The sequence below is a fragment of the Microcaecilia unicolor genome, chromosome 12 (assembly GCF_901765095.1).
Source record: "Microcaecilia unicolor chromosome 12, aMicUni1.1, whole genome shotgun sequence".
NCBI lineage: Eukaryota > Metazoa > Chordata > Amphibia > Gymnophiona > Siphonopidae > Microcaecilia > Microcaecilia unicolor.
This window is the reverse complement of record NC_044042.1, coordinates 88,200,991-88,215,596: the sequence shown is the minus strand read 5'-3', so window position 1 is coordinate 88,215,596 and position 14,606 is coordinate 88,200,991. Positions and strand designations below refer to the sequence as shown.

The 14,606-nt window shown below is 44.3% G+C and overlaps 1 protein-coding gene across 7 annotated transcripts in view; it reads left to right on the top strand.

Annotated features, from left to right (window-relative positions):
* Positions 1-14,606, top strand: part of PKNOX2 (PBX/knotted 1 homeobox 2) — a 765,290-nt gene that overhangs the window by 436,314 nt on the left and 314,370 nt on the right. The gene's annotated exons all lie outside the window — the stretch shown is intronic.

The following is a 14,606-nucleotide window of genomic DNA, read 5'->3' as shown; positions in this document are numbered from 1 at the left end:
TGGCTATAGATTTCCATTTCAGTAAGTATTTCACAAGAGGTTATATGTCAGCAGATCCTGTTCTAAAATACTGGCAAAAATTCAAATGCCCGGACTCGGATGTCTGATTTCCGGTTTCAGTGTCCTATCTAAAATGCCCTTCCGCATGTATCATACTGTTCAACCAAAGTAATAATAAATATAGATCTTACTAAGGAGGCTGTCAGCTTTTACACTACACTTTGGCACTGGCTTTCTTTAATTTACACTTACTCTAAGGTGTTACAGAATTTTCCCAGAGTAGCAGCCATTCTCTCTCCTTATTTCTGCCTCTCTGGGATCACAGATGCATTGTGTTGTGCTGTTATACAGCTCATTCTGACTGCAGGGCATAATTTAAGAGGGACTCAGCTCTTTATGTCATATATGGGGCTATATGAGATTCTGCAGTTCCACTAATAACTTTGCAGTGTACAAGTGAAAAAAAAAATCTTGTGATATCTGCTAGGGTCTACAACCTATTTCAGGCAGGCCACTTGTATTTTCCAAGCAGTGTATAACAAGCCTATGGCATTTCAGGTTTACACTGATAATGAGAGAAGGAAGGGCATTATGTAAGTACAGTGCACTTCATTTAAGTGGCTTAAGACCGCTCCTCTGCAGGAAAGACTCTGCATAAGCGCGCGCGTGACAAAGGGGCGGTAAATTTGAAATCTCGTTGGTTAACTACCACAGGCAGAAGAAGCGAAAGAATGTTGTTAGAGTGTACACTGGAGTCGTCGTCGCGCAACTGTAAGACTTTAATACTGGCTGAACGAATAGAAGTTCTTAAAAAATTAGAAAAGAAAGTCAAGCATCTATTGCTAAAGAATATGGTGTCAATCCCAGTCAAATTTCACGTATCTTGAAGCAGAAAGACCAGCTTCTGGAAGACTGGCAAAACAATACAAATCCACACCGGAAACGAAAACGGGCGGGGAAGAGCTGGGGAGGTAGAAGATGCTCTTCTTCGGTGGTTTTCTCAAGTCAGGAGCAGACAGATTCCTGTCAGTGGTCCACTGCTTATGGAGAAAGCTAATCAGCTAGCTCAAAGTGTTGGACTAACTGAATTCAGAGCCACTGTTGGATGGTTGGAAAGATGGAAGGAGAGGAACAGCATAAAATTTAAGAAACAGCATGGTGAGAAACAAGACGCTGATGACTTTGGTGCTGAAAATTGGGTTGTTTCAGTTCTTCCTACCATCTTGAACGAGTTTGCACCTCGTGACATTTTCAATGATGACAAAAACGGTCTCTACTGGCAAGCAATTCCTGATGTAACACTTGCATTCAAACAAGCCGAAACTACAGGAAGTAAAACGTTGAAGGACCGACTGACGATCCTCCTTTGCTGCAATATGGATGGGAGTGAGAAGTTGGAACCACTCGTCATTAGAAAGAGCAAACAGCCCCGTTGCTTCAAGAATGTTAAGCGACTTCCTGTGTCATACGAGGTTAATGCAAATTCATGGATGACGGGGAAATTTGGAAGCAGTGGCTAAAGAAGTTAGACACTAGAATGCAGGCACAAAAGTGTCAGATTTTGTTGCTTTGTGATAATTGTGCTGCACACAGTGATGATGTCAGGCTGTCTACCGTCAAGGTGGTCTTCCTGCCACCAAACACTACCTCTCTGATCGGTCTGTAGTCCGAGCCAGCCTAGCCTAGTTCCATGCCTTGTGTCAAGCCTAACCCAGGTGATTTACCTGCCACTAGCCGGTACCCGGTGGCAGCCCAAGGGCTCACCTTCCCTGAGTCTGTGACAGTTTGCAAAGGCCATGAGCTCAGATGAGTCACCCACCTTGCGTCTGCTCTAGAACTGGCTCTACAGCTGCAGCACCTGTCTAGTTCTGTCCATGACCTATCTTCTCATATGGACCAGTTCCAGCATCTTGCAGGGTTTGTTCGGACCCTTTCTGATCACCTGGACCACCTGATGAGCAGGATAAGTTTGAACTTCAAGCTAGAGACTTCCCCTCTGATAGGGCCGGATGGCCTATATTATTTCCTTACTGTCTGGCTAAGCCGGGCCTCACCACTATGGGAGTGGAGCAACCCAATGCTTGATGACCTCCACAGTTTCTTGGGACAGTTCAAGAGGGTCTTTGAGGACCCTGGACAAGTCACGTCAACAGTGTCCAAGCTTCTTAGACTAAAGCAGGGAACACGGACCTTGGGCAATTATGCTAACTAGTTCCATACTTTAGCTTCTGAACTAAGTTGAAATAATGAGAGTCTCATTGCAGCTTTATGGCATGGGTTGGCACCCCAAATCAAGGATGAGCTGGCAGGGCAAGACCTCCCTACTACTTTGGATGACCTTATTGGTCTCTGCAACCTGATAGGTATTCAATTGGAGGAGCAAACTCAGGAACAGTGCTCTTCAGAGAAGACATCTTTGAAGGTGCCTAGCTACTTGTACTCCCCATGTGCTCCTAGTCAAAGGGAGGGTCCACACTCGCCTATTTCTGTTCAAGAGAAACATAGACATTAGACCTTGAATTCATGCCTCTGTCGTGGGGAAAAGGACACTTAAGTGCCCCAACAAGTCAGAATCTTCAAGCCTGGTCCTGTTCTAGGGGTGCAGCGCTGGATCTGCCCCCCCCCCCCCCCCCCCCCCCAGGGCTTCAAGTACTCTATTTCTAATACCAGTGGTGCTTGATCTAGATCAAGGAGAGAAAAATGTCAAGGTCTTTCTGGATTCTGGAACATGCAGGAACTTCATATATTAGTCCCTTGTTTGGCATTTCAAAATTCCTACCCAGGATTTGCCTAAGACCATTCTAGTCTATTCAGTTTATGATTGGAATATTCAAGGACATCTCAAAACCCTGTGCATAGGTGACTGCTAGCATTCTGGATGATCTACCCCAGACCAGTGGGGTTCTGGCCAAGGTCTGCCTTGAGCAGCAAGCAGAGACAAGTCCTCCTCATCAAGGGAACAAGGATGCTGGGAGGGAGACTTCTTCAGAGTAAAACTTGTTCACTGTTAGCTTCCAAGACCCAGACCATAGTGAATTATCTACTGAAGAAACTCCCGCAACCTCCTACTTCTTGTACCATGCTCGAAGAACTGGACCATGGGTTCATGGTCCAGGTCATCCCTTAGCCCAGGAGGGCCTGCGGTTCCGAGGGCAACTCATGTACATCTGCTAATCTGGTTTCTTTACTCCTGAGAAATTTCTGTTGTCAGCTTCCCCAGATACTTAGCCCCAGATCAAGGAGAGGAGGTCCTTTGAGGAGGGAGTATTGTCACAGCCACGGGGGCTGTGCCAACTGCTCAGACTTACCCCTGCTCCTGGGGATGGGTCCCATGGTCTTCATGGGGCCTGTGACAGGCAGTTGGACCTGGTTGGCCACCAGCACAGCCACCTCCAGTGTCATGGGGGGCCTCGCTGGCCTCCTAGGATGCACACGTGTGTTTAAGTCCTTCCTTTAAAGGAGCAGCTCGCTGGAGTTCTGGACACCAGAGAAGCCTCACTTCTGGTACTGGGACTATTTGAGGGAGATTCCTGTCTCCCTTCATCGCCTTTGCAACAAGTCTCCTGAAGCTGTGCCTTATCTCTTGCTTGCCGCTTGCCTCTTGTCTTGCCTGACTCCTTCCCTGTTTTGCCTGTCTCCAGCCCTGCCTTGTTTCCAGCTCCTGTCCTGTCTTGTCTTGTCTCCAGCTCCAGCCTGCCTTGTCTCCAGCTCCAGCCCTGCCTTGTCTCCAGCTCCAGCCCTGCCTGCTTTGCTTGTCTCCAGTCTGGATTGGCCTGGGTCCGCCTGTCTGAAGTGCACTGCACCCACTAAAATTGCTCCAGGGACCTGCATACTGCTGCGATGGACCTGAGTATGACATTTGAGGCTGGCAAAAAATATTTTTAAAGAATTTTTTTGAGGATGGAAAGGGGTTAGTGATCACTGGGGGGGAGTAAGAGGAGGTCATCCCCAATTTCTTTCCGGTGGTCCTCTGGTCATTTCGGGCACCTTTTTGTGCCTTGGTCGTAAGAAAATCAGGACCAGGTAAAGTCATCCAAGTGCTCATCAGGGACACCCTTTTTTTTCCATTATAGGTCGAAGACGTCCTAGTGTTAGGCACGCCCAAGTCCTGCCTTTGCTATGCCTCTGATACGCCCCCTTGAAATTTTGCAACGGAAAGCAGTTGGGGAAGTCCAAAATCGGCTTTCGATTATACCGATTTGGACGACCCTGGGAGAAGGACGCCCATCTTCTGATTTGTGTCGAAAGATGGGCGTCCTTCTCTTTCGAAAATGAGCCTGATGGTCTTTATATTCCTTAATTTTTCTGTTTCTATGAAATTGTGCTATCCTCTGTTTTAGCAGCTTTTCTATTAATTTACTCACCACAAAGGTTAGACTCACTGGCCCTCCTCCTTAATTCTGCTTTTGTGGAAAGGGACCTGATACCAGCCCTTCTCTAGTCCTCTGGGACCACTCCTGACTCACAAGAAACACTGAAAGGTTAGACAGCATTGTTGCCAGATCTTCCCTCCTTCAGTACCCTCAGATGTATCCCATCCGGCCCCATCACTTTGGATACTTTTATTTTACTTTAGCTCCTCAAGAACAGTGTTCTCAAAAACCATTTGAGGTCTACCTTACTTCCATTCCTATCTGTGTTTCTTTTCTGCTGCCCTGCCACTAACCCTTCATTGGTGTAATATTAATAATTTTACTGATCTCTGGGCTAGACATTTCCTTATTGGGAAAGCATGTGACAAGCACACAAAAAAATTACTGACAACGGAGAAGTAGGGCTTGAGCTGCTCTAGGTAGGAGAAATGGGTAGAGTACAATGGCCTTGCGATATTTTGCTGCCTTCATATTGTAGGGTTCTGTTGATGCTGTTAAGGTGGGGACATAAAGTACAACTTTATTTTATAAATTAGGGGTCTGATATTCAGCCAGGAGCAATCAGTGTTTTGCTGTCTGCCACTGGCGTTAACATCGAAAATTCAGTGCTGGGCCAGTACAGGCTCCGACATTGAATTTCCGGATGTACAGAGCCAGCAAAAATCATGGTCGGTTAAGTGCAATAGTCAGCATTTAACTGGCTATGGTGAACCGCATAAAGATAGGACTGACTTTTATGTGGTTTTATTTATATGGTTATCTTGGCCAGTTAAGTGCTGAATATTGGCAGCTAACTGGCCAAGTGCTGACTCCGCCCCTGGAATGCCCCCAATATAGCCGATTTTGCATTGTGTGTTAACAGGACATCTTCCGTGGCATTTTCTGGTTAAGAGGCACTGAAAATGACTGGTTAGCCCACAACAAGCGATTTAACCGGCCAAGAGGTATTTCTGTAAGGCTATATTTATTTATTTATTTGTTGCATTTGTATCCCACATTTTTCCACCTATTTGCAGGCTCAGTGTGGCTTACATTATGCCGTGATGGCGATCGCCATTTCCGGATTGAGAAATACCAAGTGATACTGCATTAAGGTTCATAAATGATAAAATAGATTACAGAGTGGTATTGCATTAGAGTTCATAAATGGTAGAGTAAATTATAGAGTATGTTAGACATTTAGATATAGAAAGTTCATTCCGGCATAAGAAATCTAGTGGTAGTGCTTAGGATGGATCATTGTGGTATGCCTTTTTGAACAGGTTGGTTTTCAGTGATTTTCGGAAGATTGTTAGGTCGTGCACTGTTTGTTTGACATTTTGTAGTGTGTTCCATAGTTGCACACTTATGTAGGAGAAGCTAGATGCATAGCTTGATTTATATTTAAGTCCTTTGCAAGTGGGGTAGTGAAGATTCAAGAATGTGCGTGTTGACCTTTTTGTGTTCCTAGTTGGCAAGTCTATGAGGTCTGACATATAGACCGGGGCCTCACCATGTACGATTTTATGGACCAGGGTTCAAACTTTGAATGCAATTCGTTCCTTTATTGTGAGCCAGTGTAGTTTTTCTCTTAGGGGTTTGGCGCTTTCGTATTTTGTTTTTTCCAAATATGAGTCTAGCTGCTGTGTTTTGGGCAGTTCGGAGTTTCTTAATGATTGTATCCCTTTGAATACCAACCCATAGGAAATTAGTGCCTGTTCAAACAGTTTGGATCATCAGGTTGTCATGTTTCACTCGGGAGCCTTACACTGCAGTTCGAATTTTTGACTTATGAAAGCTTGTATGTGTATTTTTTTCTTTTCAACCATAAATCCACAGGGCCTCATGAAATCAGTGACAGGTTTACACCATAATCAGGAAGACAGATGACTGCAGGCAGACTCAGGCTGCCAAACTCTCTCTCAAGCAAACTGGAGATTCCTCTGGTAGCAGTTATTTATGGTGTCTGTATGACCATTCTATGGTTATGTATGTGTGTGCGTGTGGGGGACAGAATGATGGAGTAAAACAGTGGCTAGAGAAGTTTTTTCTTTCTCATTCAATGTCTCACCTTTTCCTGGTCTTTCCATCTCAAATTTCTTAATTTCTTCTTTTTCTTTTATCCCTTTTCTTCTATTTCCTTTCATTTATATCAGCCTCTTGTCCATTCCTTTAATTTCTTCCTTTCCATTTTCTTTATTTTTATTTTCCATTCTTGCCTCTTCCTGTTTCTCTGTCTTTCCTCTTGTGCTTGATTTCTCCACTGGTTTGTTGTGTCTGTATTTGTGTTTGAAATATAATGGTGGTTCTCTGGATATACCTGCGACTGTAAAGGTGATCAGGTTGTGACAGTATAGTACTGGGAAAGGGGGGGGGGATATGTGATGTTTCAAACATGGTAAGCTCAACTGAACATGTCAGTCTGACGGTTGCTGAAGTAATGGAAGTATCCATTGGACCTCCACTTCCAGGGAAAGCAAAGACTCAGACTCTAAGGGGTTAATTCTGTAACATAAATGCTAAAATGTATGTGCCAAATATGTATGCAAATGTTTGTGTGTGCCAAAATTCCACCTAAGTAGTATTACGTAAATCCCTGCTTAACATACACAGCATGTATTTGTGAGGGAGGGGGCTTACATTTGGACTGAACAAAGCAAGGACTTATTTTATGATTTGTTATACCACCTTTCAATAGCAATATCATATCTGCAGTACACCAACTATATGACTGACTGGCATGTTTGGGCCTAATCTTTAGGCTAGTCTTCTATAACAGAAAGTAGGCACCGATGTTCCTCTACAGAATTAGCTCCTACCTGGCTCACTCTGAGCACTAAATTATAGGTGTCCTGTTACTTTAAGCACTGTTCACTCTAAGCTGTATGAGAGTCCTCCACCTACAGTCCTGCCAGTTGAGGGCACTATTTCACTATCACATTTTCAACAGTGAGGGACGGGCAAGCTCTGCTGGACACCAGGTATCCTACCTGTCGCTAGTGGCAACAGTGCAGTTGGAGGGAATAGTGCCTCTAAGTGTAGCTTAGTTTGTCCATTAATATAGGGAGGAATGATTTGTCACAATTTGCAGCAAGGACTAAAATTAGTTCTAAGTTCTTGTGGGCCCTATATTCGGAAAATACTGAGCTTCTAAATTTATGCTCCTAAATTAGCCTCTTAAATTTGTGCCCTATTTTCAGCCAATCTTAAAGCACAACTTCTCATTGAAAATTAATTTTAAAGTAAGAGCTTAAAATGACATTAATTTGCCTGGATTTTATGAGCCTAGTTCTAAAAAGCAGGCGCTGATATTCAGCACCTAACCCGATAAGTTTAGCGGTCAAATAGGACTGTAGAAATAGCTGGGAGAAGCCAGCATTCATAGTGCACTTGTCCCCCTGACATGCCAGGACACCAACCGGGCACCCTAGGGGGCACTGCAGTGGACTTCAGAAAAAGCTCCCAGGTACATAGCTCCCTTACCTTGTGTGTGAGCCCCCCAACCCCCCTCCAGAAAAACCCACTACCCACAACTGTACACCACTACCATAGCCCTTACGGGTGAAGGGGGCACCTAGATGTGGGTACAGTGGGTTATGGAGGGCTCACATTTGCCACCACAAGTGTAACAGGTAGTGGGGGGATGGGCCTGGGTCCGCCTGCCTGAAGTGCACTGCACCCACTAAAGCTGCTCCAGGGACCTGCATATTGCTGTGATGGACCTGAATATGACATTTGTGGCTGGCACAAAATATTTTTAAAGTTGTTTTTTGAGGGTGGGAGGGGGTTAGTGACCACTGGGGCAGTAAGAGGAGGTCAACCCCGATTCCCTCCAGTGAGATATAAATGCTATAAATAAATAAATACCCACATATCCATATCCATATTCATACTCGTATACCCACCTATATATACCCAGTTGCCAGCCTTATCATCCCCAGAAATAATACCCTCAGTCTTCTTCCACAAACATCCTCAATGCCCAAAATCAGTGCTAAATCAGTGGAGGAGTGGCCTATTGGTTAGGGTGGTGGACTTTGGTCCTGGGGAACTGAGGAATTGAGTTCTATTCCCGGCACAGGCAGCTCCTTGTGACTCTGGGCAAGTCACTTAACCCTCCATTGCCTGCCGCATTGAGCCTGCCATGAGTGGGAAAGCGTGGGGTACAAATGTAACAAAAAATAAAAAAATACTATAAATCATTTTTATAGCGCTACCAGTCAAAATACCTCCCCTTCTCCAAAATATGCAACATCTAGAAATCATATATCATGCTGTACAATCCCCTTGATTCCTTCTGTCCCTCTTCCCTCTCCCCCCCCAAAAAAGGAAAAAGTTAGAGAAATGGGGGCATACAAATATACAGTAAGCCCATAATCCACGCTCATAGCCTGATATTAGATTTAAGAACCAGTATAACCACAAAATGTAGACAACATCCAGTTTTCAAGTAGCACTTTTTTTAGATGTCTTCTTTCCTCGACCAACCACCACCTGCCATTCCAAGTCTGTCCTAGGATTATTCTCCCATGGAGGCGATTTTGCAGGAGCCAGAATGTTATCGCAGCCCAGTTCTCGCAATGCAGTCCAAGCCTCTGCAACAGATTTTACTTTTCGAGACTTCTCAACTGTCAGCTGTAAGACCCGGGCTCATGGACTGTGCTACCGCTTCTGCAGTGTAGAAAATGCCAAATCCTGGTATACACCAACTTTACAATTCTGCCAGGTAAGCTCTGATTGTTCACACGCCTTTAATAGAATGCGTTCCTTAGTAGAAAAGTTGGCGAAACACACGACGATATCTCGAGGTGCTCCCTCTCGGATAGTCCCCAAACTGTGATGAGCTCTTTGAATTTTGAAGTTCAACGGATCGCCTCCTCCTGCTGGATTCAGCAAATAATTACAAAAGTCAGTAACCACCGAATGACAGTCTTTAAACTCTTCTGACTCCAGAATACCCTTAAGTCTTCGGTTATACATTCAGGATATGTTCACCAGATCCTCCAGCTGATCTCTCAGTTCATGAATTGCTGCATTATCTTTGGAGAGAGATCCTTTAAGATTAATTACATCCTCCCTTAGAGAATCCACCGATTCTTCCACCATGGAGACTCAAGCGCCCAGCTCCCCTATCTCCGCTTTAATGTCTTTCAGGGTTTCCTTGATATGTCAACGAACTCCAGCCATGTCTGCTCTCAGTTCCTTAAACCATCCCACCATGTCGTTTTTTAGTAACTTTGGCTTCCTCCGCTAGCGCCAGCACATGTTCTTCCTCCTCCTTCGAATCAGACTGTATTGGCGCCATTTGTTTTTGTTTCCTCCACAGTACCGGATCATGGTTTATCATGCTGATTTGCCATAAAACGGAACTTTTCCAAGTTTCTTTGTGGCGGTATACTGTTCCTCACCTAATGCACTGCGCTGCAGCAGTAATAGATGATGGAAATTGCTCAAGAATATCCAAGCCCCTTTGGAGCTAACAAGTTATGCTGGAAAGTGACGTCACTTCCTCCCACAGATAAAAGTTTTTACCACCTCTAAGGTTCTTACTAACTCCTGGCATAAAGACTTTGCAGTTGGTGGTGATGTCAGATATTCAATACTAGGCCATTTTCAGTGACCGGCACTGAATATCTTGTTCATTTTTGGCTGCTAAGAACATAGCCAGACAAGTCGATATTCAGAGCTGGCCGGCTAAGTCCATTAGCAGGCAAAGATAGCCTTGATATTGATGTAGCCAGATTTGGCCACCAAACTTAGCCGGTGATGTGCTGAAAATCAGCAGATAGCCAGTTATAGTGTGGGATATAACAATTCACTTATAGAATATGCTTAGGTGGAAATGTTTTCTGCGCAGATTTTTAAAGCGCCATATATAGAATTCCCCCAAGTGGCACCTAGATTTATGTGCGGTATGTAGCATATGCCTAGTTGACATACTAGCGCCTAAAACTACGCAACTCCATTTAAACCAATGAAAACACGGCGTAAATTCTGGTGCGTAGATTTAGGCACATAGGATCATATTTTATAGCAACACGTGTAGATTTTTGAACGCCCATGAAATGCCAATTTACCCGTCCATAACCACGCCATTTTTGGCCTGCACGCATTAGAATTTAGGCACAATGTGTTGCAGAATACGTTTAGAAATTTGTGTGTGTAAATTCTAATTATTGCCAATTAGTGCTCCTTATTGCTTGTTAAGTGCTGTTAACAAAGCTGAGAGGCTTGTTAAGCCAATTAAGTTATGATCATTGATACAGAATACGCTTGGATTTCGGCGCAGAATGCTAGGCACGCTATATAGAATCTGAGGGTAAGCGCGAACCAGGAATATTCAGCGGGAGACAGCTGACTATCTCCCACTGAATATCTGCAGATAGTTGATTAAGTACCATTTAACTGGCCTGGTGCCGTTCCTGGCCAGCTAAATAGTTTTGAAAATATCGGCTGGTATGAAATTTAGGCGCACGTGTTCTAGAATAGGGTGTAGGACAGATCTACACATAACTCCTAATTACTGCCAGTTATGTTCTTGTTAATCTCTAATTAATTCATTAGTTTACTTTCAGATCTGTAATCTGCAATCTGTACAGAATCCAGTGGAAAAAGTAAAGAAGAACGTCAAATAAGACCAGAAAAGAGAGAAACAAAATAATAGTTGAGATCCAAGACATATAAATGTCACAGTGCCACAGACCTCATTTGCTTTCAGTGATCTCCCAAGCGTATCGCCAAGCAATGGGGCTCAAGAAGCCATAACAAAGGAGAAACAACGGAAAGATAAAGCAATAGCACCGAAGCAAAGAAAAGGCTTTTTCTCAATCTGGTGACTGGTGTACAGTTTTTTTCCTGTTTGTGATCACAGTTCAGCAGCATTTTGAGTCTCTGCTGGTCGCTTCGATCAGAGGCATTGCTAGAAGAAGAAATTATAAAAATAAAAATAATATACGTATTGAAAAACAGGCTAGGAAAACTAATGAGCTCATTAAAGTTGAGCTCATTAGAAGTTGTTGACATTAAACCCATTAGACCAATTAACATTCCATTAATGGTGCAACGGCTTCCTTAGGGGTGGCACCAAGAGGTTTATTCCACCTCTGGTAATTGGTCTGTGTATTCCGTAGAGACTATCCCTTAACAATGGGATTAGAGAGAGACCAAAATCACTAGGCTTCCAGCCTAGCCAAAACAAGTGAGACACAACCTCCCAGAACAGATAAGCTGCTCTTGGCTAAGACTGCAGGTTACTTAGTCTGCAACCCCCTTCCAGCCACTGTAAACCTGAATGGTCCACACATCCACACTTCACTAGCAAATTTTTGAATACATGGATCAGGTCAGTCCTGGTATCCCATATTTTCATCGTCTTTCCTCCCAACTAGAACCACCAAATTAGCTTCATATCATCTGGACAGGCGAAATCACTGCTATGTCTGCACTTCCTTGCAGATCAAAGTTCTGTAGCAATGCATGCAGTGGAAGAATATTTAGAGAAGAGGAATACACAGAGGCTAGTAAGGGAAAAGAAGAATTGATATATATTTTTGTAGCTAAAAGTGCTAATCTTTTATTATTAAAATATCAAGAGAATATAGCTAGCAACATCCTGTATAACATTGACTGTTGGACCATCAGTTGATTTTTTTTTTTTTAAGGTACAGCAGACAAAAGCCACATCAAGTTTTAAAAGAGGGATATCACCTGGTCCGTTACACCCTCAATAGTGACCCCCCACCTAAATTTTTTAAACTCCAAATCACATATTTCAAACCTAGATCACCATGGATGTCCAACAAAACCAGTAAAAGATCACTATCCAAAATATCTCTTTTATTATCTTATAAACAGGAAGCTACTTTCTATAGTCTCTGATTACACTGAAACAACTCCATTGTCACTCCGGCACTCACTCAGCCTACTCCAAATATATTCTGAACCAACTGTGTAAAATCACTTTCTTGATAATTACAAACCTTGTAACAGAGGCCATAGGCACAATAACAAATATAAGTTGCAAGAAAGTATATACAATTTGCCCGAAATTCAAAGTAAAAGGAGAAAATGCCTCCTTTCTGTGGTTACAGTCAAAGTGGCTTACACATTATATACAGGTACTTATTTTATACCTGGGGCAATGGAGGGTTAAGGGGTCCCTTTTGCTAAGGTGCGTAGGAGCCTACGCGCTCACAACGCATGTCAAATTAGAACTACCGATTGGCTACCGCATGCCCCAGATGGTATTTCTAATTTTGACGCGTGTCCAAATTGCACGGCAGAAAATAATTTCTATTTTTCTTACTTTCTAACTCTTCTTACTCTCTTACCTATCTATATGTTTCATCTTTGCTTTACCCTTCACTATCAATTCAAATGTTCTTGTTGACATTGTAAGTTGTATACTATCCAGCTTATTTTCGAAAGAGAAGGCCAGCCATCTTCCGACACAAATCGGGAGATGGCCGGCCATCTGTCAAGGCCGGCAAAATCGGCATAATAGAAAGCCGATTTTGGCTGGCCTCAACTGCAGTCCGTCGCAGAGCCAGCCAAACTTCAAGGGCGCATATCAGAAGGGTAGCGAAGGCAGGAAAGGGGCGTGCTTAAGAGATGGGCGCCCTCGGCCGATAATGGACCACTTTATTTGGTCCCTTTTTTTTTTCAGGTCCAAGTCCCAAAAAAGTGCCTGAACTGACCAGATGACCACCGGAGGGAATCGGGGATGACCGCCCCTGACCCCCAGTGGTCACTAACCCACTCCCACGCTCAAAAAAACAACTTTAAAAACGTTTTTTGCCTGCCTCTATTCCAGCCTCAAATGTCATCCCCAGCTCCCTGACAGCAGTATGCAAATCCCTGGAGCAGGTTTTAGTGGGTGCAGTGCACTTCAGGCAGGTGGACTCAGGCCCATCCCCCCCTACCTGTTAAACTTGTGGTGGTAAATGGGAGCCTCCAACCCCCTCCCCAAAACCCACTGTACCCACATGTAGGTGCCCCCCTTCACCCATAAGGGCTATGGTAATGGTGTAGAGTTGTGGGGAGTGGGTTTGGGGGGGATTTGGGGGGCTCAGCACCCAAGGTAAGGGAGCTATGCACCTGGGAGCTATTTTAAATTTTTTTTTTAATTTTTAGAAGTGCCCCCTAGGTTGCCTGGTTGGTGTCCTGGCATGTCAGGGGGACCAGTGCACTAGAAATGCTGGCTCTGCTCACAACCAAATGCCTTGGATTTGGCCAGGTTGAGATGGCCGGCCTCGGTTTCCATTATCGGTGGAAACCGAGGCCGGCTATCTCTGATATTTGGCCGGCCCCAACCGTATTCTCAAAATGAAAGGTGGACGCCCATCTCGTTCGAAAATATGGTCGGCCCCGCCCCTTCACGGCGCTGTCCTCAGAGATGGGCGACCTTAGACATGGGCGTCCCCGGTCGAAAATGCCCCTCCACGCCACACTTTGTATTGTTATTTGAATATTTTCACTGCTTTAACTGCCTATTGCTCATGTTTGATCTATTCTTACTGTACACCGCCTTGAGTGAATTCCTTCAAAAAGGCGGTAAATAAATCCTGTTAAATATTTTCTGCCGCTAACTGGGCGGTAATCAGCAATGTACAACTGCTGTTGATTACTGCCCGGTTAACATGTGAGCACTTACCGCTAAATCAATGGGTGGTGGTAAGGTCTCGGACCCAAAATGGACGCACGCTTATTTTTATTTTGCCACACGTCTATTTTCAGCCTCCCCCCAAAATCCTTTTTTGCAGGCACGCTAAAAAATGGATCTGTGCGTGTCCAACACACCCACCTACACCAGTGAGGCCATTTTTTGGCGTGCTTTAGTAAAAGGGCCCCTAAGTTACTTGTCCAGGGTCACAAGGAGTCATAGTGGGAGTCGAACCCAGTTCCCCTGGCCACCTCCTTACCTATCCCTATCCTTTCTCTCATACCTCTTCTATCCCATTTACTCCTTGTTCATTTGTCCTATCACATACCTCCTTTGTTGATTTTGATACTATAGATTGTATTCTCTTGTTACTATGTAAGCCGCATTGAGCCTGCGATGAGCGGGAAAGCGCGGGGTACAAATATAATAAATAAATAAATTGCATTAACTAGTAGACTCCGGCCTGCTTAAATTGCTTGGAGCCGGCTAACAACCAATATTCAGTGGCACTTAACTGGGCATTGCCACTGAATACTGGCACAAAACACGTGCCAGCATCTCTCCTTCTCTCCTCCCCCCCCCCCCCCCACCAG